The sequence below is a fragment of the Rhamphochromis sp. 'chilingali' genome, assembly GCF_963969265.1.
Source record: "Rhamphochromis sp. 'chilingali' genome assembly, chromosome: 10".
Taxonomy (NCBI): Eukaryota; Metazoa; Chordata; class Actinopteri; order Cichliformes; family Cichlidae; genus Rhamphochromis; species Rhamphochromis sp. 'chilingali'.
In genome coordinates, this window is record NC_137937.1 from 18,240,894 (window position 1) to 18,265,168 (window position 24,275).

General features: G+C 41.2%; 1 long non-coding RNA gene across 1 annotated transcript in view; it reads left to right on the plus strand.

Annotated features, from left to right (window-relative positions):
• The window catches only part of LOC308404744, a 38,130-nt gene that overhangs the window by 9,519 nt on the left and 4,336 nt on the right, over positions 1–24,275 (plus strand). Inside the window, exon 2 of the long non-coding RNA XR_013973191.1 lies at positions 4,122–4,219. This is a non-coding gene — a long non-coding RNA (uncharacterized lncRNA). The remainder of the gene's footprint in view (positions 1–4,121; positions 4,220–24,275) is intronic.

The window sequence follows — 24,275 nt, forward strand, 5'->3', positions numbered from 1 at the left end:
AAATTGCCTCTCATTGTTTTCATAATCATTTCCTATTATAAAACTATCTCTGCATTGTCATCCTAACGCAATTTCCCAAACTCTACTGGCTTTAATCGTTGAATTAGTAATTCATTTTTGAGCGGGCTCTTGATTGTGTAAAACACAACGCCCTTTTTCATTGTTTTTCCCCTCCTTTTTCATATCAAGTGCCTCTGTAATTATGTATGAGAGGAGGGGCTTCGCAAAAAAAATTAAATAAGCGCAAATATTTTAGACGCGCATCCCCTACAATTAAAATATGCCCATCGTCGCGCGTTTTGTAAGGCATGTGGTATTGAGGCCGGGCTACAAATTTGAATACGGAGAATCGTTTGAAAAATATATGCTGTTCGGCAATTAAATTATATGAGCACTTGGATGAGGAAGCACTACCACTGCATATAGAATGGTGAGCAGTAGTTGCTACACTCGCATTAGCATCTGGCCCTTTTATGTAAATTTGATGAGAAAGGACTCATGCATATACGCCAGGGCTGGGGTGTACTCGCCTAATATCCTTATTAGAGAGGGATGAATTAAATATTTATTAGGGGGGCTAAGGGTTAGGAAGGGGGGTGGGGGTGGGGGGGGGCTGTCCTGTGTTGTCATGAGGACCTGAGGAGAAAGAAGGGGGGGAAAGGGAGGAGGAGACTGGCTTTCTGTAAGAGTGTCTCTCTCTGCCTCAAGGTGCCACCATCTTAAGGCGTTTGGCGGTAGTGAGATTGTGGGGAGGGTAGACCTAAAATGTCCGCTGGCATAGACACACGCACGCATACACATTAATGCATACAAATTTCCGTGAAGCATGTGGATAGCACACAGATCTGAGAGTCAATTATTCAGATACTGTCGTCGGCAGCTATGCATGCCGAGCATTTCATTTGCATCTATTAATTCCTTCGATTACTGTCACTTAGCAGATCGACCTGTGTTTAGCTTTCTGTTGCTCGCCGCTTATTGTGTACGAGCGCTAATACCGGCACTGCGGCTATCACATTTGCTAATATTTTGGGAATTTCAATTTGGCACGTCAGTGTATTTTTATCCCTGGAAACAATTTTCAGCGGAGCCTTCGTTAAGGCCTCGATGAAAGCACTGTAATGAGACACTCCAACTATTTCTTTATATATATATATCTATATAGATATATATAGATTTCAAAATTTCAAAATTTCAAAAATGACAATACGAACGCTACAGAGCAGGCTAAGAAAGGCACTGACAATATTGTAAGTTTATGTAAATGAACGCTTTACTGTTCTCCCTATCATTTTCTGTCTCCTTCTCTCTTACTCACTCTCGCTGTCGCATACACACACTTTAGCTGACCTCTCCTATCTGTTAATTATCATAAATGTGCTTAGTGAGCTGGCACACACGGGCACAAACGGGCACGCGCACACACACACACACGCAATCACATCCCCAGCGCACAAACACACATTGTGCAGTCAGATACAGACGCAGCATTAGCATTCCCTTTCATCGTGAAGTGCTCCTGAGCATGAAAAAGAATGTGCAGGAAATTATTCAAGATGAATTATGCCACACATCATCCCAAGGATTCAGGCAAAGACACACACACACACACACACACACATACAATGACAAATACACACACACAGCTTACACGCCAAAAAATATGGGGCTCACCAATCTGGGGAAAGTATGTTACTGAAGGAAATTTGGCTCTCGCTACAATTTCAAGATTTAGCTTAAAATGGCCGTTAACTCCCGTACGTGGATGTGCATTGCTGTTAGTCTATTCATTTGTGAGTTGCCATCCTTATACATTGAAACTGTCTCAAAGATTACGTGTAATTATTCCCATGTGAATTCTGCGTCCTTGCACACTTGCCTGTTGTCCCAGTTTTCCATGCATAAAGTATATACACAATATCAGCTGATCCCCTTCCCTACCTCCCGGTTTCCTCTGATGAGTGGTATGCCCTGGCGCATTGCCAAAGATGTGAGAATAATTAAAAGGCTGTGAGTTTGAATCTCGCGTTGGCTAATGGATTGTTACTGAGAGGAAATGAGACAGGCAGCATGGGGGAGCTGGGTGGCAAAGCAGACCTTGACTTTGGATAATGAAACACTGTAAGCCACGGTGGTGGAGAGAAGACACACCTCTCATAAAGCAAATGCTTTTGTTCTGCGACTACTCCCTTTTGTCATATAGGCAGGTGCAATTGGAAGGTGTCGCACAATGTGGGAAAGACACCGTCAATCCTGCGTCACTTCAGTCAAAATAGTCGTAATTTTTTCCCCATTTTAATTTACAATCTCTTCCAAATCTCTGCAGCTCACTTAAATGGGCTTTTTTAAAAAAAAAAAATGTTTCTCCACACAAGATAATCATTTTATGGCTCGTGTACATTTCCCTTTATGTTGTCTTTTATTGCCTCGGTGCGCGATTGCCTGTGATATGTATACGTCTGCAATTTGCATTATATTTAGCATCCAATGCATCACCACAGTGTCGCTTAAAAGAAAGCCGGCTTGAATTTTTTTTTTTTTTTTTGGTAGAGTGTAGCACCTCTACCAGCCCCCCAATCCACCCAACACACATGTAGGCTCAAAGCGTTGTGGTGGGGAGAGCAAGGGGAGCAGAGGGAAGCAGGGAGATAGAGGAGCAGGAGGGAGATGGGATGAGACAAGTCACACAAGCCGCAAAGGGAACAGGGTGAAGGTGGAGGGGGAATGCTGTATAGTTACCCTAAACTCTGCCGTAGGGCTAGAAACACACATAGACACAGCAACACACGAATGCAGACACTTACACACGCACACTGGTTTGCCACACGACCGCAAAACACACTCAGAAATATGTGGAACATTGCAGTGGGGAGTATGAGAATATGCACCGATATCTCAGTGATTTATTTATTTATTTAGGTTCTTTTTTTTTGTTCTTTTTTTACTCCCGAAGTCTTGATTGAATTTAGAGATGCAAGACTTCCACGTTTCTTTCAGGGTGCTTGATATCAATGCGCTTGTAAAACCTGTATTTGATGAAATAAAAAGGCAAGTAAATGGGAAAAATAAGATGTCGTAGATGCATTATTAATTACTTCTTACAGCACGCACTGCAAGGGTGAATGTGTTGTTTTGCACATGCGCGAGAGCTTTAATACAGGGCTCTAATAAAATGTGGCACCTGTCAGTTTGACACTGACTCGCTAAAAGAGTCTCGCAATCACTTGGGAACACAGGAGGAAAGAAAGCCAGTCTAAAGTGACTACATAGTAGCCTACAGTATATTTCTGTACATAGCCTCTTAATGAGTCATAAGCACCACATGAGAGCGGCGAAACCTAAAGAAGTGTTATGTCTAAAGTGCACGCTTTGTCATCCATGTTCAACTTTCTGACATCGGGCCAATTTTTTAACTGACTTCTGTCTCAAGGTGAGGAGAGTTCCACCGGTCATATTTCATATACAGGGGGCAAAAGGACAGAAAATGAGAAGCTAAAATGAAATAATCCTGATTGTTTAAGGATGTGTTCAGGTTCACATGGTGGCTCGCTGGATAAAGTCACAAATTAAGTCTCAAACTATCCTCATAGGCTGCTGCAGTCTGTAATGACCATCTCTGACCTCAAATGCATTACTCAAACAACATGGCTGCAGAAAGTGTGTTGGCATACACCAGAGATAATCAGGCAGTTTACAAGAAATAGCAGACTCTTTTAATATTATAGCGTTAAACGCCGCAGCAAAAACTTTAACATTTGAGCAAAGATTTATAATGATATTTTGAAGTATGCAAAACTGCTTGCCATGACCTTCAAGTGATACGCAAGTCAGCCGTTCATGTTCTGTAAGGTCCCAGGTTTGGCGTACTATTTGTGGCAAAGAGTAAAGGTTGAGAAGACATTTGCACAAAGTTATTGCCAATTTGAATTCCTCCAAGCAAACTTAGCTATGCTAGCAATTTCCCTCCTTAACCATATAACTGTGTGTTTGCTGTCATTCTGATGTTTTTTTGGTGAAAACCCGTTAATTGTGATTTGCTCGGGAAGAACTGTTCAACAAGTAAAGGTTACCGCTTGGTAAACACTCCCTGCTTGTGTTGTGTATGTCTTTCATTGCTGCAGTGCTGGAGAAAGGGAGCTGAGAGAGGAACTGCTTGCAGCAGGAAGTAGAGGTCAACACAAGATTTCGGGGGTTTTGCTCTCTAATGGACCCACACGAGGTGAGCTTTGGTTAATAAACCAAGTATGTGTTTGTGTGTGTGTTGTTGGTCTAAACTGTTCGAAATGAACGTGTATGAACATTTAGTTTTAGTGCATTTTGTGTATCTATCAGAAACATGAGTTTATTGTGACCTCTGGTAGTTCAAGGACAAAACATTTCAGTAAAACACTCTGTACCAATTTCTTGCTTGGCTTTTTATTAATAATTGTTTTATTCTATAAAACATAATTGAATTATCGATTTGCTAGACACATGTTGCGGTCTTATTATGCATTTGAAACTCATTTGGATGTTTTGAATACAAAATAATAAAGAATTTTGTTGGAACATCCAAATTTCTTTGTTGCCAGTTGTTTTGACTGATTTTTTTTCCTCTATGCCTATCTCCACCGATGTGTGTGTGTGTGTGTGTGTGTGTGTGTGTGTGTGTGTGTGTGTGTGTGTGTGTGTGTGTGTGTGTGTGTGTGTGTGTGTGTGTGTTTGCCTGCAGCAAAGTTAGCCCGTGTGTGTTGGATAAAGGCATAGATGTTAGCAGTGGTCCAGAGGACACAGTAAACAGAATAACAGCGGTTTGAAGGGAGCTCAGGCAACGTGATCGTGGGCAATATCAAATCCCATGACCCATTCTTTGCCCTGTGGTCGATACCAAAGACAACAAGCACGGGGGAAACAGAGGTTACTGCTCACTATTCATCATCACAACAATGCACACACAAACAGTAACTACAACCAGGAAGTGATTGCAAAAGAAACATCTCCTCTAGCTACCAGAACCCGCACATTAACACTAATTACGTGCAAGGCATCTTGCTGTTCACATGCAACATTTTTATGCAATCGTAGGCAGACAGATATTTTAATGATTAGTTTAATGAATGGTTCTCATAAGAATGAAATTCTTTCTAAATTAGCTGACAGCAAGAGCAAATATTCCTCATAATATTCCATATATATATCATATATTCTTAGTTTGATTCTTGCTGATGCTGAAAAAAAGAAAAAAAAGAAAGAAGAAGCGTCGGTATGGTGGCATATTAGCACCCTTAGGTCACAGTGCCCTGTGGCATTACTGTTCTTAATTACTCCCAGTACTCGTACGCATTCGGTGGACTTCTCAGAAGAGCCAATTAGAAGGTCAGGGCAAGTCACTTGGTAGGAGCAGTCACTGCAAAAGTCTGTAGAAGTCTTAAATTTCACCCTCATTCTCTTTCCCTCTCTCACACAACTTAGACAACACAAAAACATTTACACTGTAAATCTTCCTTTAGTCATATCTGTCGACCATTAAAACAAGCACTAATAAAAAATAAAGGATGTCTGCTACACAGTATTGTTTGTTTATATTCCATCACCTCATTTGTTATGCTATAGTCATAATCATCTATCAGTCATGCAGATTTGAAGTACAGCTGCTTACTATTAGGGTGCCAGCGGGAGTAAGTATTTATAATGTGCCGCCTGCATTCAGCGAAACCCTCGAGTCTTTGCAGGCCGGCTTCTGTATCATCAGTGCTATCCCACAGCGATTAATGAAGTCATCTGCATGTGTCTGTATGATTAAGGAGCATTAAAGTGTCATTGTGTGTATGTGTGTGCGAGTGCGTGCGTGCGTGCGCGCATGTTGTCTGGTCTTTGTAGATAAAACAACAGCACAGAACAAAAGATGCCAGCATACGAGAAAGCATCGCATTCGTCCAATCCCAAAGAGCAAAATAACAATTTTGCACAGTATTAACAGCACAGTAAATATGAAGGCTTCATTCTTCATGATCAGGTTATACAAGAAGAGACAATTTAAAAAAAAAGAAAAGGATGAGTAAAATCAAAGTGGAAATTAAGGGAGAAAAAGTGAATTATTTAAAAAACACACTGTAAAATACTGAAAGTTTTTTTTCTCCCTCTCTCTTTCTCTTCAATGATTTAGTTTCCATCTATAATTTTCCTATTTCCTATTTGTCAAGTAATTCCATATTTCATGCTTGGATGCAATCCTTTCCCCATGCTATATATTGCAGATGCTCATGCCTCTTAGCGATAGCATAATATGTCTTTTCCATGCTTGTTCAAAAATTCCACAAAACTAGAACATCCTCATCTCTTTTTTCCCCCACTCCCACCCCCAACACCCTTCATTCTAATCACGGATGCACCAGAGGATGAGTTTGGTATTTGTGCACATCTCATCTTATCAATTCATAATTAAAATATATAAAGCTACAGTTCTTTTTTCCCCCTTTTCATATAATATCTAAGTAGCTTTCAGTGGGCTGTGTAATAGCGCTGCTTAGGGAGGCTTTCTTCTGCATCACCATACAGTCAGAACAAAGGATATGCACATCGTACAAATCATGCAAATACATGCAAATTGCTGGCAGCAAGAGAAAGCGTAGTAGCAGGAGGGGGGGAGTTTGTATAAGCAGAGAGGGATGCCAAGGACTTTGTATACAACACTCACACACACAGTCTTTCTTTAAGTTGTGTCATATAACTGAAGAATACTGCTTTACTGCTTTTGAATCTCATTGTAAATCTCTTCTCAAGACTTTCTCCTTATAAATTCCTCTTTATTTCTGTTTACCCGCAATGCATAAACGATATATGGATTTGTATTATTTGCGGAGAACCGCGTTCCATTTTTATGATGCAACAAAATGTATAGTGCTCATTGAGGACGCTATTGTAAATGCAGTGAATGCAAATGTGATTCACTGGCTGCAAAAAGCATGCGTGTGTCTGTGTGAGCGTGCGTGCTGGGATGATGCAATATTTTGGCTGCACCACCTCAGAAAAATGCAGAGCAGATATTAGTGACACCATGCTAATAACGGTCACACCCCTCCTCCTTGCCATCACAGTGAAAACTTTATCGTACGTGATACAGAAACTGTAGGGATTAGGTGAAGACAGCCAGGTCCTTTTCCCTCTACCTCTAAAAAGCAATATGCTTGCATTATATTTCTTGATATTAGAATTGGCTGTTAATGTGGATGTTCAGAGCCATGACAGGGTTACTGCATCATCACGGTTTCATCAGCATAGAATTCCTTAAAGAATAATTTGTGGTCTACTAAACTCAAAGTCACATTACTTACATCCTAAATTGCATAGCATTTTTTTTAGATGAAATGTTTTTTGTTTTGTTTTTTCTTGAAATGTATTTATTGGTTTAGATTTCCCTGCTTGTATTTCATTTTCATACCTTATTTGAATATAAATCCTGCAGTTACCCAATAAAATCCTTATCAACAACTGAACATTTTGCACAATATATTTATTTATTTGAAATTAATTCCTGTAGCATCTCACCCCGATGACCAAAGCTGATCAAGACAACAGTCAACAGTCAGTAATGCCTTCTGCTCGCCTGCAAACAATCATATTTAAATAACACCGCCCTCTTTCAGACACACACGTGCACACATACACACACGGACCAACCCGCAGACACAATATGGCAGGGGAGGAAAAAAGGGGGGGAGGGCACACACAAAAACACACTCACAATTGTGCATAATGATGTTAACATTCCTGCATGTCTAATGCAGGGGATATTGAGACAGACACTAGCTGGTCTGCAGTCTCGCTGCACATTGTGTGTGTTCACGGGTATAAACGGTAGCAGGGCATAATGATGTATTAACTGTGGCTTGCTCTCGCTCTCAGTGTTTGGGCTCCTTGCTGAGGTTACTACAAGACTATGTTAATCTTATGCAAGATCACGCTGCGCTTTATTTTCTAGTCTGCTGCGTTAAATTTTAGGTGCGCTGCTAAAGAAACATCCGTGTTTGCTTTGGTTTTTGCACAGAATTGCAACCAATAGACCGTTTATTGCTTTTTGCTTTCTTAAACGCTTATTCATTTTGGAGTGATTAACCAGATTTGCAAAGCTATTTAAATATTGCATGTAAACGAAAGAATAGCAGTGGGTGTAGCATTCCAAGGTTTTAGCAGATAACAGCTAAATTAAAAAAAAAAAAAAAAAGCCAAGTTGAAACAAATTAAAACATCATCATCCTTCATCATATTTATTCACAAAGAATATCTTAGAGGGTGTGGCCAATTTGAAATGCAAGCAACATCAAGTGTGGCACATATTTTTCAAGTTCCTTCCAAATAAAATCTGCACGAATATGGATATGAAAATGGAGCGGCTAGATCATAAAAGATGGAAACAAAGAAGGACAGACAGCATATACTGGCAAGGACAGGCAAAAGATGAAGCTCATTTTTCCATGGGCACCCAGTGGCGTCTGCATTGCAGATCGCTAAAATCCCCCTCGAATGCATCCCTGGGCTTAAGGAGGGTGGAGTGGGGAAGGGTGAACAAGGGCTGGGTTTATGCTATCCCTGCTTTGGTACACTTTGTTTTTTTTTTTTTTTTCCTTCCCCCACCAAAATATATTTTTTTCTGTCTGCATCAAATGTCAAGTTAATTTCCTGGGCGCTATGAGGGATGTGTCCTCCCCTTCGGTATGTGTGGCAGGGTGGTGGATTGTGTCAGGGTGCTTTGCGTGCCGGTGTGTTTATGTGTGCGTGTCTCTGTGTGTGTGTGCGTGTTTGTGTCTATATGGGTGAATGGGGAAAGGAAAAGGGGCATGGCAAGGCAAAGAGAGAGATGAGAGGTGGTGGTGGGGGGTTCAGTACAGTATGTATAAATTGGTTCTCTGAAGAGCTAGAGAGGTGTGTTGAAAGTGTGCATGCTTGTGTGTGTATGCAAGTGTGCCTGGTTGTATAAGAATATGATCCAATTATTAATAGATACTTTTGGCAATGTACCCCTGGCCATGTACCTGTCATTTTCCTTTTTCTTTTTTTTTGTGAATTCATATGTTCCGGTCTTTTGAAATTTCACCTGAATTGAATACTAATGCAAAAAGGAGAGGAGAAAAAAACACAAGGTATACAATAACAGGCATAACAGCATAACTCAATGAAATCTAGAAAAAAAGCAGAAAATCTTACCTTGCATAAATTTCCTAACAATATAGTTTCGATTGGGGTTGTCTTAGAGGATTGTTTGTGGTTTAAACAATACTGCTAAAAGCTCATTATCAAAGGATATGTAGCTCTGTTAAACACAGTGACGTATCAGCCCTCTGTTAACCTTCCTGCTGGACTCTTGGCATCCTTTAAGTCTTTCTGAGACACATTTAATTTGACTTTTTGTATCGATTTGTGCTTTTCATTATTATCATGAAGTAATTGTGATGCCCTCGTGTCCGCTACCTTTAAAAGCAACTAGGCCTTCATTTATTGCTGCTGGGTTTTTTTGTCTAAACACAAATGTACTGTGCTTACCTGTCTCTGTGTTGTTAAAATGGAGTGTGATTGAGAGTTTGTGCTCAAATACACAAGCTGTGCTGTGTTCTCAAGGCGCTTTTTTAGTGTCTTTATTATGTTTATGCATGCAAAGTGTAAACGTGCACCTGTGTATGTTTTTTTGTTTTTTTGCATACAGCTATTAGGTGAATAAAAGCAAAGTGGATATTTTGTATTGCAAAGTGTAAAAAGGCTTATTGCAGAGAAAGGGATTTGCATTTGTCAGTCGGGCTTGCACTGATGTATGCTCCTGCCCCACAAATGTCACATCCCATAACCCAGAAAAATTACACTAGTCCCACCTAATTACGCATATTCATGATGCTGTTTTGCATAGTGCTGGTAGCATACTTCTGTTACAAGCCACAGAGCTGAGGGGATGTGGCTGAGTGAAAAGGCTTTCAATCCACTGATTCAGCGTGTCTTCGCCACAAGCATCAGCTTGATAACAGTACCTCCATGCCATTTTTTTTATTATCTCAGACCATTATGGAAAGAGAGCTTTCTCTTATTTCTTGCAGTCAGTCATGCTGCCACTGCCTGCAGCATGTTCAACCCCGGTGGGAATTTTTAATAAAGAAATTAGCTTTGTCCTAGTTTATGAAGGTCATTTTGAAAATAGACCAGATTCAACAAATGATTTTTTGAAATACTTTATCATTTATAACCCATCTCGTCTCTGTTTTGCTTTCTCTGCTTCTTTATCCGTCTTATTCTCCTCCTGTAGTAAATGCGGTTCTGTTGGTCATTGGTAATGAATATGTAAATCAAAAGGAGACTAAGGCTAGCAACTGGGAGCAGCTGAAGTTATGACTGAAAAGATGGGAAAGTGGATGAGTCGTAGTGGCTGGCTCAGTGGTGTATTCTAGCACTTGCAGAACAGAAGTAATCAGACTTGGCCCAGCTATAATGAAGGAGAGAGTCTAGGCTGTGCCACCGCTTGGGTAAACAGCGATTGTTTCAGTCCAGGATTCCAAACATGGGCAACAGTGGTACTATTGTCCAGTCGGCTCTAATTAAGAAGTGAACCAAAGATGGGGGAGAGGGAAATGGGAATGAGAGGTGGGTAAAAAAGGGGCAAGAGGGGGAAAAGGGGTGGTGGGGGTGTTGAGAAGAGAGCAGGAGCAGGTGGGAACCTGGCAGTAACAGAAGCTGGGACGGGCGGGGGAAGTGAAGAAAAAGAGAGGTATGGAGGAAGGTAGTGAGAGGTCCTTCTCTGATCCTCGTTTTTTTTTTCACACTATCATTGTGTCTTTTTTCTCACCATCTCCCTCTTGTTTCCATATCCTCCTCTCTTCCAACACACCTCTCTACCCCGTCTTTCCCTCTCAGCCTTTCATCGATACTTCCATCCTTCATCATTCTAAAAGTCATCTACTCTATTCCTTCCACCTGCCCTTTGTTCCCCTTTTTTTTTTTTTTTTTTGCATTTGGGATGGTGAGGGATGTTTTGCCTGTCATACCACCTTTGTATCACCTTTCCCATCCAGTGCCGGAGAGAGAGAGAGAGAGGGGGGGGGGGGGGGGGGCAGAGAGAAGAGGAGGGAGAAAAAGAAAAAGAGGAGCGGGAGTGGGGGGAGGTGGATGAGAGGAGCAGGAGAGAGTAAAAGAGGCAGGACCGAGACAAAAAGAAAAGATCACACTGCTTCCTGGCTTAATGAACATGGGCAAAGGATGATCACAATAGAATACATTATGCTCTTGTTAGCAGAGGCAATCAATTAGCAGAGAGCACACACCACTGGCACACCATCTTTCCTGCCTGGGCACTGGCTCATTCAAAGCCCAAACGAGTGACTGAAGGGACCCCCTCGAATCTCTGTTTTTCCCACCCTCAATGCCCAGTGGCCACAAAAGATCTTCTTTGATACATCAATGTGAAAGGGGACAGTTTTGAATTTGCATGTCCCCCACATTCACGCCACATGGGTTGAATTATTACTCAGGTTTTACTGCAGTCAAAGGTCACATGTGTGTGTGACTGAATAAACAGAAACAAAAGCATTCATTAAATTGGAATTAGAAAACAAGTTCCCAAACCCCATTTAGTCCCATTTATCTACACTAATAAAAACAATACGAAGTTTATTAGACATTTGAAAGCTGTCCACTGACGACACACTCTACCCACTAAAGCTTAGCTTGAGAAGATGGGAATCAGACATGACAACGTATCTGTGAGTGACACTGACAATTGCATATGAAATTGTCAGTCAAGTTTCCATCAGCAGTTCACACAGTGGTTGGATGAAATTCCTTCATCCTCTTACCCCCATGTTTTCTTCTTCTTTTTTGTGTCATCTAGAGGAATAGCTCCAGATAATGGCAGCAATCTTTATTGTGAAAAAGGCAAGGAGTAGTTCTGCCTTAACACAGGCACAAATCACAGCTGTCTGGCTGAGGATCTGTAGAAGTGTCTATGATGAGTAGAATAGACTGCTTTCACCGAGGAACTTTGCTGTGATTCGAGGTAGAGGCTGGAGATAGAGGAAACAAAAGGAAATGAAGGAACATGAGAGAGAGGAAAAATTGTATTAAGAGTGAGGATTCAGGACTTGTTTTTTTTTTTTCCCCTGAAGAAAGAGCTCACTGAGAGAAAAATGGCCACGGGTTTGGGTTCAGCGAATCAGCTTTTCCTGTTTTTGTCAGGGCATTCACACTTTTCAATATGGCCATCTAGAGATTGCGCCCGTGTGTGTGTGTGTATTTCAGTCACCTTTCCCATTATGGCATGGGGCATAATACACTCTAACACTGAATACAATTTCTTAAACAAACGGTGTACAAATGTCCTTCAGAATGAACTTTGATGCTTGACATGATTTTAAATTTTCTCATTTAAAAGGATTAATGTCTCAAAGGTCAAATTAGCGAAAATACAGAACAATCCTTCAGTTTTCTTGGAAAATTAATTTTTCTAGTTTTACCACAAAAAAGCATTTGTTTTCTAATGATGTTGCAATATATTTAATTCACAATGCACAGCAGACAAAGACTATAAACTATGAACGTTATGGGCTTTACTACAAAGCCCATTACTACAAAGCTGTTAAGTAAGTAAAGTCTATACTTATTTCATACTTACATACAATGTTCCCTCTAATTTTTCATGTGTCTCAGCGAACACACAAACTCCCTGAGCGGTCCTTTGGACCACTGTGAGCAACAGCAGACGTGTGCACTGTGGTCACGCCAGCATCGAATCCATCCAAGTTACATGGTTTATTAAAATAATCAAATTACAGCCTTTACATTTATGTTAGACTACTTTTAATTAACTGCTTTAGCCCACTTACAATGAAAATTAAAAAAAAAAATCTTGTTCATGACCTGTGTAGTATGTTAACACTATTGGAAGTTAAAAAAAAAAAAAAAAAAAAATATATATATATATATATATATATATATATATATATATATATATATATATATATACATATAAAGCTCTGACTTGTATTATGAGTCTGTGGTCTGGGAGAGAGTTCTGTAGCTGTCTGTCTGCAAAATACAGTATACAATGACCAATGTTGGGAAATGTAATTACATAGTTACTTTTTCAAAAAAGTAACCGAGTTTTGCAAACAACAAAGTTTTTTGCAGCTGTTTACCTAAAAATGCAGCTAAGGCGTTTTTTTAAAAAACATTTCAAAGTATTTACAGAACAATCAGGTGTTCTGCATCAAAGTTGATGCCACACAAATTATTTGTGCCACTCCAAAAAATAATTTCTGTCCACTATGACATAAAGGAGAACAACAGCCTGATACCTGCAGGCCTGACAACAGGAGATGTATCACTGCTGTAACACCTGTAACATTCAGCAGTCGCCTCATTGTTCTGACGCACACAACAAAACTATCGACTACACTACACACGAACTACACAAGATTTGCGCTAAACATTGCAAATCTCTCACATCTCAAAACACCGCTGTCACTCCTAAAACTTCCCTCTTCCTAAACAACTAAATGCCATGTTGCCATATCATTTTTTGATTGGTGACATGCAGTGTTGGGAAGGTTACTTTTAAAATGTATTCCGTTACAGAATACAGAATACATGCCCCAAAATGTATTCTGTAACGTATTCCGTTACGTTACTCAATGAGAGTAACGTATTCTGAATACTTTGGATTACTTAATATATTATCGTGCTTTTTACAACAACGTGAATGTACTATTGCTGTGTGATTTATTACTATTACTGAAGGTCCGCGACTCCGAACTGTAGTAAAGGGACCTCTGACTAATACGGCGGGGTCCCTGTCAGCTCGTAGCCGAAAAATAGCTTTACTTTGTTGTGTGGGTCAACTTTGCTAGCAGAGACAGAGAGAGGCGTTGAAAGACTGCTCCAACGGAACTTATTGTTTTCGGAGGGAAACACGAACACGGTGTACAGTCGAGTCTTAATAGCTTACTTACAACTGGGCTCGTCAGGCACTCTTCTTGGCTGCAGTGGTTATTATTATATTTACATGCTTCCAGCTCCCGTTTTTCCTCGACGACAACTCGTACCTTTCCACTCGCCTTTTTCTCCCTCCTCGCGCTCACAGACACATAACGTGTATGGCAGTGCATTCTCCCTGCAACACGGACTATACTGCCCATGATGCTACATTCTTTAGAGCTATGCTTGTAGCATTCTGCCTGTTAGCTTAGCACAACAACAACAACGAAAAGGCGCTCTCTCACCCAGGAAACACACAGTCGCAGAAAGAGAGAGAGAGCGTCGCCCTGTAACTATGGCAACCGTAACGCTGCCGCCTGGAACAACAGAACGTAGCTGTCAAACAAAACCCAAACAGTCCTGACCCGCGACAAAATGAAACAGGAAAGTACCGCAGTGTAATCCATTTATTTCAACAAAGTAACTGTATTCTGAATACCACCTTTTTAAACGGTAACTGTAACGGAATACAGTTACTCATATTTTGTATTCTAAATACGTAACGGCGGTACATGTATTCCGTTACTCCCCAACACTGGTGACATGGTACATTTTTCGACCAATAGGAAAGGGTGGGGTTTTTTGGTTTCGTCTTTGCTCACAGGTGGAGAGTGCTTTCGAACGTTTTCCTTATAAAACGCAGTTTTTACCGTTTCTTCCAGCAGTAAATATAAACAACGATAGTATTCAGAAAGAAAACCAAACATTGCTAATATTTTTATCATAACTCTGGTTTTACGTGGCCTATCAACGCAATTTAAAAACTGGTATAAAGTCCATGCTTTTTCCGTCAATTGTTCCGTCTGTCCTGCTCACATCTCCAATGGTTGTACACGTTGTCATTGACGTGGCTTCACTCCACATCAGCCACGCCGCTTTGCTAGCTAAGGGCGCTGCCATAGCCTGCCAATGACGTTGATTAGCTGCGTATATACGAATGTGAATCGCATTATTGGCTGGGCTATGGAATAAGGTGGCATCGTTCTAATCCCATACGGGAGCAGCCAGTCACTTACTGACTCACACAGCAAAACAGAATTGTTAAAGTATTAATTTTAATTTAATTTCAATTCAGGTTAGATTTTTTTTGTGCACAACGCAGATTTTCTGTGCGCAGAGCAGTGCACAATTGCGCACGTGCGCAGCTTGGAGGGAACATTGCATACATACATATATACATACTTATAAGTCTGTTTTTAATTAATTAATTATTTAAAAAGACATACAAGACATACTCATCTCTTATCACTTAAGTCCACTTCAGACTCATATGGTGGAAAAATGAATGAGTAACATGAAAAATTACATTTCTTTCCATACAAGTAGGAGAACTTAATTTGGCAGATTTCTGAAAGTCCATGCCTACATAGGTCAACAGAAAGGCAGCACAGCTGGTACCTATGGTACTGGCATATTACATATCAGCTTGGTTCTGAAGCGTTACTAAAGTGTTGCTCATGTTTGTGCCACAGCATAACTTACTGGAAGGAAGTTAACTGAATCAGCCAATCAAGGAGACTGTGTGCTTGTTACTGCGTTATTAGTGGCCAATCACAGGAGCCAGTTCCACCCCCAAAACGGTCAAAAAGCAGGTCGATTTGCAGCAGCAGAATTTCACTTTGAAGGCAGAGTCACCAGCCATGTTGTGTATGCTAAGAAACTCGTGCATGCATGCGTCAGTGAATACCTGTGTGTGTGTGTGTGAACTGCTATTACTGGCTATTCAGTATGTTTTATTGAGCTTGCTATGAGAGAAATTTGACACCACCCTTAATGGAGCTTAAGTCAACACCACAATTAGTCCAGATCGTATCCTTTCTCAATAGAATATGCAAATAATTATTAATTAATTATGATATCTTTGGTTTTTGTCTGTTTGCTTGTGTGTAACTGGATCAGCTCTTGTGTTTATATTTCTTGTCTTCTGAGTTTTTGGAAACACTGTAGTGTTGTATTTTGACATTTCATACTGTATGTGTGCTATGGAAGATGATTGAATCACCTGGAATATTCAAATGTGTGTAATGTATTCATTATTTAAAGCTTCAGTGGGTATTTTGTTCCTCCTGCACTTGAAAAGGTGAAATGTTCACCAGTGCTGGTGAGCTGTTCACTTGCAAAGAAAGAGATGGAAAGAGGTTGCCTTTGCTGTCATTTGAAAACACACAAAAGACGAAACATAAAAAAATAACACGGCTTGTATCTTCTTTCCTAAAGCCTCAATTCAAATTACTTTATACATTTTAAGAGCTTCTCTTTACCTTATATATACCTCTGCCTTGGTTTCATTGCCAGCTCTTTTTATCTATTTCTCCTCCTTGATCATATCCTGTACTCTCTCATTGTGGGTTCCTGTGTACAGGTCATCATGCTGCTGACATTTGTGTCCAAGCAGGGCCTAGTGGTATGGCCTTTACCACCCCTCGCTGGGTCTCCCTTCACCATCAGCACCCCCTACTGTGATTCTTAACCCACCAAGTCCTCTTCATCTGCGTGCACATCAATGAGTGTGTGTGTTTTCTTGTGTGTGTTGGTGTGCTTTGGGACCATCCTCTGTGTACAGTGTCTGTGTGTTTAAGCCATGTCCAGATCAGCCACGTTCATGCTTGCCTTTAGCCTGTGAGCACAGTAGGGAACATGGTATGGAGCAAGCTTCTTTCTCTGCTGGATACAGGGTGAGCAAATACAGTTGCTGTGGGCTGGCGGGGGTACTGGAGTATGTTACAGTGGATAGCTCACTATGATGTGATAAGCTCAACTCACAAGGTCTTTTCTGTGACAGTAACTTGAAAATATGTCTAAATATGTCTTTCTTATTAAAGAAATATCTAAAAATTCAATTATCAAAGGGAAAAACTGCTTCTCTTTTTTTTTTTTTTTTTAAATATATATACGTAGATTTCTTGGAATTTTTTTATCCCTGACTTTCTGGAATGAAGAATTTTGGAAGAGCTGATGTGTTTTAAAAAAGAAAGTGCAAAGCCTCATTGTTCTGCTTCTCAAACACACACACACACACACACACAGGCATACTCACCGTCCCTGCAGTCATGGGAATGGAGAATACCGAGGTTCAAGGTCATTTCAAGTATTCTGCACCCCGGGGCTCTCCATTGTCAGTGCACCACATCCTTTTGCTCACGCATCCACTCAGATTCACATACGAGACATTGTATGGAGGGATTCATTCTACACACAGCTATTCAAAAATGCACAAACATCTGAGGGAGGAAAGTGTCTGTCAGGTGTGAACATGACACTTTGTAAGTCCATTCACATATACAAGCAGCTGCATGTGTGACTCTCTGGTGAAGGCACAATTATCCACGTTTGCTTCTGTAGCAGAAAAGAATAAAATAGTATCGTTAGCTGACAACTGCTGGTTTTTGGCATCATTTAACTGTTGGAATAATCATTGTTTGGGATCATCAGATTATATATTTTTTGGTTTTCTATTAAGTAAAGGAGTCGTACTGCTTGGAAATGATAGAGGCATTTTTTTTTAGAATCAAACTGAAGGTAAGGAAAAGAGAGAGAGAGCAGCAGTGGGTGTGATTAGCTCCTTTGTTGGAGGTCTGTTGAGCTTCATTGGTTCCAGAGAATAGGTTCCTAATGAACCCAGCCAAGCTTGGACCAAACTTTGTGCTGAAGACAAACTAAGTTATGGTGGTCTGGCAGAGCGCTGGGGGTGAGCCGACTGATATACAACGTCTGGACATATGGTCCCCCCCCCCCTTAAGTGCCTCTCCCAACCACTTTCCCATGTCCTGGCTTCTGTGCATGACTGTCCTTTTGTGTGTGTACACGCAGAGTTGGACGTAGCGTGAGGAAGAATATTTATAGTGTGCATTTTTGTATTTCATTGGTAACTCATCAGAAAAGGGAAACAGGAGAGAAGAAACAGAGGGATTCAGGGGCACGGGTGTGTGTGTGTGAGATGGGGGTGCTGGAGAGAGAGGCTGGTTGATGCTTACTGAAAGCGACAGAGGAGAGAGGGCTGCAGGCTTTGTCTTTCCAGCTGACCCCAATACAGAATCCTTTCTGACACGTCCTACAAGACATGGAGTAACTGAGTAAATCAGGCCAACCTGGCTTTTGTGTAGCAACAGCTACACCATAACAGATGTGCATTTATCCATGCATGTGTAGGAACATGTAAGGAGGAGGTGCAGGTGAGCCTCGTGGTGGTTTGAGCCTAATTGTTTGGGTCAGGGTGGGAGTGTGGGGACGGATGTCTTCCGTGTCCCACCAACCAGGCTCTCGGTAACTGAGCCGGCGAGGGGGAGAATGGGCCCACTACAGGGCCACACAGCAGGCTCAAACAACACTTATTCTACTGGCCAAACTGTCAGCCAGAACAACTTCATTGTGCCCAAAATTGGAGTTGAAGGCAAGGCAAAGACTAGAGATGGGAGGGGGAGGCTTGGGAAGGTGGTGAGAAAGAAGAGGAGGATGCAAAGAGAGAGAAAGCGTGCAAGAGAGAGAGAGAGAGAGAAGAGTGAGGGGGTCTGTGGGAAACGGGGGACTGGAAAAGGGGGAGTCCCAGAGAAAGTGCAGTCTTCGGGATGAATAAGGTCAGACGGTGTGAGTTCATTTCAGTAGGAAGAATTCTCATAGATCCTCCATGAGGGGCAGACGGCCAGAAGCAAGGCTTGAATGGAAATTTATTAAAATGTATTCTGGGAGAAGGGGAGGAACTACACTATTTTTGTATTGCAGTGTTTGTTTTGTCACCACATATAATCATGCTGTTCAGCCACAAAAAACACAGTTTTTAGACAACAGCACAACAGCTGATGGAGGTGCACGTTTAACAAATTCTGGTCATTATTATTCTCTTGTAGTCAAATTGTGCACATCCACTTCCCCATTAACTCATATTAGATCACATACTTGAGAAATTTCTCAAGCATATATAATACATAACAGGGCCACACACACACACACACATATGTATATATATATATATATATATATATATATATATATATATATATATATATATATATATATATATATATATATATATATATATATATATATATATATATATATACACACACACACACAGGTAACCCATTAGCATTAGACACTTCCCTACAGACTTTTCCTGTCTTGCACCTGCACGTGCGCGGGATGCAAGGCAGCACAGCAGCAAGCTTTGAACTGTGATTTAAATACAGTACATCAGAAAGCCCCTTTAGACTGACACTAAACCTGTTTAAATCAGTACAACACTAGCTTGCGTCACAATTCTCATCTTTTGTCTCACCTCTCCTCTCCTGCTGGTGATTTCAGGTAACGGCTATAAAAGGGTGAAGAAGTTTACTTAGTCACACTGAGTTTAGGGAGATGAGGAGAGTCTGTGATTCTGTGTGTGGGCAAAGGTGTGTGCGTGTGTGCACAAAATGAAGAAATGTACACACACGCATGCACAGATACACACACACACATACACCCCTGTTTGATCCAGAGCTAGCCCTGCAGCTCCCAGAGACTCAACAAAAGACCTCCTCTATCCATTGTATGAGCTGTGTGTTTCCCAGGAGAGCTCGGGCTCAGTTAGAGAAGGGCCCCAGATCGCTTTCTCCTGACATGGATGTTTATTCGCTCTATGGTCCAGCAGAACACCCTCAAAAGGGCTGGCCTTCGCATTTTGACGTGCATGACACATAGTTTTTGAAAAGAAAAGAGTGGCTAGAGGGTGCGAGAAAGAAAAAGGGAGAGTGAGTGTCTTGACAGATGAGCAGACATATAAGAAAGACAGACAGAGAACAGGCCTGTCTGTGAAAGTGTTCTCAGTGCACTCGTATGAAAAAGAATATTCAGCGCGTTCGCCGCCATCTTATTTGCTCCTTGTCTTTACACTAGTCAGCTTTCTTGTCAACCTTGTTCATGAATGTAGAGCTACCCGGTGGGTGGGTAGAGATTTCTTCCTGATCTTGACAAGCCCTCCCATCCCTAACTGCATACTAATTTCTTCCGAACTACTGAGCCAATGCAAAACAAATACAGTCTGCCAGGGCTTCTATTCAGCTTGGTCTTAGCAGGTTAGCAGATATTATTCTGTCTAATCTGGGTGTGTGATTAATGAGCTGCAAGTTGTATCTTTAGGACTCTCTCAGTGTGTGTTGAGTATAAAATCCTGAGCTAATGAAGGAAAGTGTACGAATAGCTTGAAAATGAATTCACAATTCCTCAAATATTTAATGCGACCAGTTAACGGTTACTTATTCTCACAATCACAGGTTTTTAGCTGTCAGTGCATTTCACATTATATATTTAATGATCCTTCCTGCTACCATTTCACAGCTGTCTCTATCTCAGAGTTTTGAATGCTATCTGTCAGTGTTCTTCACTTTCCCTGACAGTATCTAAAGGTTTCCTTGAGAGGGAGAGTGCCTGCAGGGTTGACCATACATCTCAGTCGAGAGGCAGGAGTCGACCGCTGAAAACAAACACAGTATGGCGGATACCATCTAATCTACTGAGCGCCATTATCGTTTAAGATATCAGTATACATACCCACATGAACCCACCCTCTAAACCAGACGCACTCTCTCCCTTTGCTCTCTTTGAGGTAAAAAAAAAGAAAAAAGAAGCTTGTGTGTTGAAACTGAGAGTGAATGTAAGCTATTGTTGTGGTGTAACCGGACTCTATAGCAGGTTGTTTGATCCTGTTTTGGGCCTGAAAAGCTTTTTTCTTACTTGAGCTGCCAGATCAGCTGAGAGGGTCAGACAACAGAGTCTATTTGTAAAGTCCTCAGTCTGTCCGCTTCTGGGTTTTGGGGGAGTTTTTTGTCCTTTTTTTCCATCCTCACTTTGTCAGCTCAACTTCCTCATCCAGATTCAAGCTAGAGTCCAAAGTTTTAATTATAATGCAGAGGAGCATGCACTCATTCACATACTCTACTTAGACACAGATGTGTGCTTTTAGGTGCATGGTGCTGCTCTCAAAACTCCATTTATTCCTTTTTCTTTAAACTAGATCTTCCTGTGCCTCTCTCTCTCTACTGTGGAGACACTGGGATTATATTCCTCGCTTTGCACCTCTGGTGTGGCAGTGGCAGAAGGGAGAATGTTACTGGAAAGTGTTTAGATGACAAAAGCTTTCGCAAATTGTTTTGTTAAACCACAATACTTCCCGTGATACATCCAAGCTCTCGTTGTATTCCTGTTTACCCGACATCATTTCATTATTTACATTACATGCCTCTGTATTGTCGACTGTTTTGGGAGCTGACTTGCACTTCTATGCCTTTGTTACTGTTTTGACATTGCACTCTCAATTTATGATCTGTTTAGCGTTCAGCGTGGACAATGTGCATGCAAATATACTCATCCCATTATACTGTCTCTCTTTGTATGTCAGCTTTCTTGCCTAAGAGGTATAGATGTAGAGTTGGTTGGGGGGAAGGGTTTGATAGTGCTGTATGGTTTTTTGTTTTTTTTTTGGAAGGAGATTTGCGCGCACGCACACACACACACACACACGCATCTGTGCCGCCAAACCCGTTTGAGACGTGAGAAACTGTACCTTAATTTGCATAAGAATAATTGACACTTCAAATTAGCCTTCCAATCAAAGAGGATTATTTTTTCAGCATATGTGCAGCTACTGAGCACTGCCATGGTGGAGAATATGAAAGGGAGGGCAAAGAGTGTAGGAACGGGAGGGGGCACGTCATAAAAGATTAACCCTTTCACTTCCTCATCTCAGACAGGAGGAGCTGGCGTGCCATTTTATTGCATATATAACTTGATATGCAGTTTAAAAAAGAAGGAGGAAAAAATGATTTCTCCTATAAGTCAGAGGATACTGTAAGACTCTGGTAGGGCAAAATGGTGCATCTGATTGATAGGTGTTTTACGTTTGAAAGCCTTAGGTGCACTGACTGTGTTATGTGCACGATAATACATCTATATTCACCTTGGTGGCACTGGGTACAGGCCAAGAGAGCGAGCGCTATTAGGCAGAGCATATGAGCGTGTGTGTATGTGTGTGTGTGTCATAGTGAATGTGTGCAGATTGAGGGTTTGCCCACATTAAACCATTAAAGCAAGTTCAATGTTGAATTATTGATAATGGCTAATGAAAAGGATCAGTTCAGGATGAACTACAGGCTTAACCACAGCCCTGAGGCTAACACACACACAAAGTACATGCATATACACCCATTCTCCAGGTGCAGCATTGATTTCAGCTTTTCTCCAACTGGAGTCAGATCGGTACCAATGTGTTTTTTTTCCCTGTTTATAGCTTACTCGTCATCATTCCATCATCTTTAAAGGCCCATAATGATCCATTCCAGTGAGGAGCAAAGGAGGCCACAGCAAAAAAAATAACTCCGGCTTTCTTCCAGGCCTCCGTGTTTGACAAGCAGAGAGCCTTTTTTAAGGTTGAGCCAGTTTTCAGGGAGAATAGGGACAGAATTCATTTTGGGGGAAGGGGTAGAGAATGGGGACTGAGGGTTTGGCGCCAGCCCCTCTGAAGCGCTCAGCATCCCCCCGCTTATGGGATGGCGGATGTGTCTGGGTGTATCCATGACAACCTCACTGCATGCAGGGATATACCACGGCAATAGAGCTGGGCGATAGAACGATAACGATATGTATCGCGATATAACTTTTACTCGATAGAGAAATTAAGCTATCGCGATAGACCTCGCCGCTCTTGTCCTCTTAAAAAAAAAAAAAAAGGTCAGCCGATCCAAATTCAGTAGCGCAGAGCCGAACCAATCACAGCCGCAGTCACGTCGCGTGACTTGCTACGTACAGCACAAGTGCCAAGCCGCACGTGTGTTTGTTTGGGAAGCAGCCAGCGGGTAATGGAGCCAGCGCATAATGGAGGAAATGAGTGTGCCGACTAGAAAAATCAACCGAGCGTGACCGAAGAGAAAACAGATGATGGTTCCAATGCCGGAGAGATTGTCGAACGGAAGAGCCATAGAAGTTCCGTAGTGTGAAGGTATTTCGGCTATTTCAAGTCTGACAAAAAACAGAGTAGCGTGCACTGTAAATTGTGCCGAAAGCAAGTCTGGAAATACAATAAACTGGTGCATGCGTCACACTGTGCGCCGCGTTATTGTTTCGGTGAAATGAATTTCTACAATACTGTTACTGTTAATTCTACTCTCTGCAGTGTTTAAATGCTTACATATACACACAGTTACTGTCCCTCCACACATACGACTCGGTTCTGCTTCTATGCTGCAGCTTTGTTTACTTTTTCCCACCGAGGCTTCTAGACTTCTGATTGGCCAACATTTCTGCACGGTTAGGAATCTAGCGCCACCTGCTGCTTTGGCATGTTCATAGCAGCGTTTTCCTTCATTTCTGCCTTTATGTGTGGACGGGATTATTTTTTAAAACGAAAACGGAAAATCTCCGTTTTCAAAAATACCCGTGTACGTGTGGACGTAGCCTCAGTCTCTGACTGGAAGCGCTAATTCGTCATTCGGCTTTTGTCAGACTAAAGTAACTGTTAAAACTGTTTGAAAAGCTAAGCTATACAACAAGGAGAGATTGAGAATTTCCTTTTAGTTCTCAGTTTATTTGATATTGACAAAAGTTAGTCAGTTTTGTCTGTTCTTCTGTAAAACAAACTAAGATTTATTTTTAGAATTAATATTTTGTTTCTAAGTGGAATTGACAATTTAGTAGTCTGTTTCGTTTGTTCTATTTTGAAACTTAAACGCTTTAGCGGCTGCCTTTTGTGTAGTTTGCAATATTTGCCTTTATTTATCTGAAAAAGTCTCATGTTCCTTAAGTACATCTACCCTGTTGAACTCATTATGGGAAATAAATATTTAAAAACAAGCTGCTGATTATTTCACATTTTACTTGTGAGCAACGGCACATTTAAATCTTACAAATATAGTTATTTGGCTTATATCGTGATAGATATCGTTATCGCCTGAAATGAAAAAAACATATCGTGATATGAAAAAATCTCATATCGCCCAGCTCTACACGGCAATATAGCCAAGGAAAGTTAAGAGAGTAGATGTGTGTGTGTGTGTGTGTGTGTGTGTGTGTGTGTGTGTGTACGTGTCGGTGCAGATCCATTCAGGTCCACATACTGTATCTCAGAGAAAGTATTCCCTCAGTTAGACCGGGAAGCTGCTGAAGTCTCAGTTTGCTGATAGACATATATCTTTAGCCTTTGACTCAGAAGCTAAACATAAATAGATGTGCTCTTTTGTAAGCCAGTTTTTTACTTTGACACAGTTGTAAGTGGTTCTTCTTGCTAATGGTTCAGCATTTCCTCCTATGTGCTGTGTGTTTTA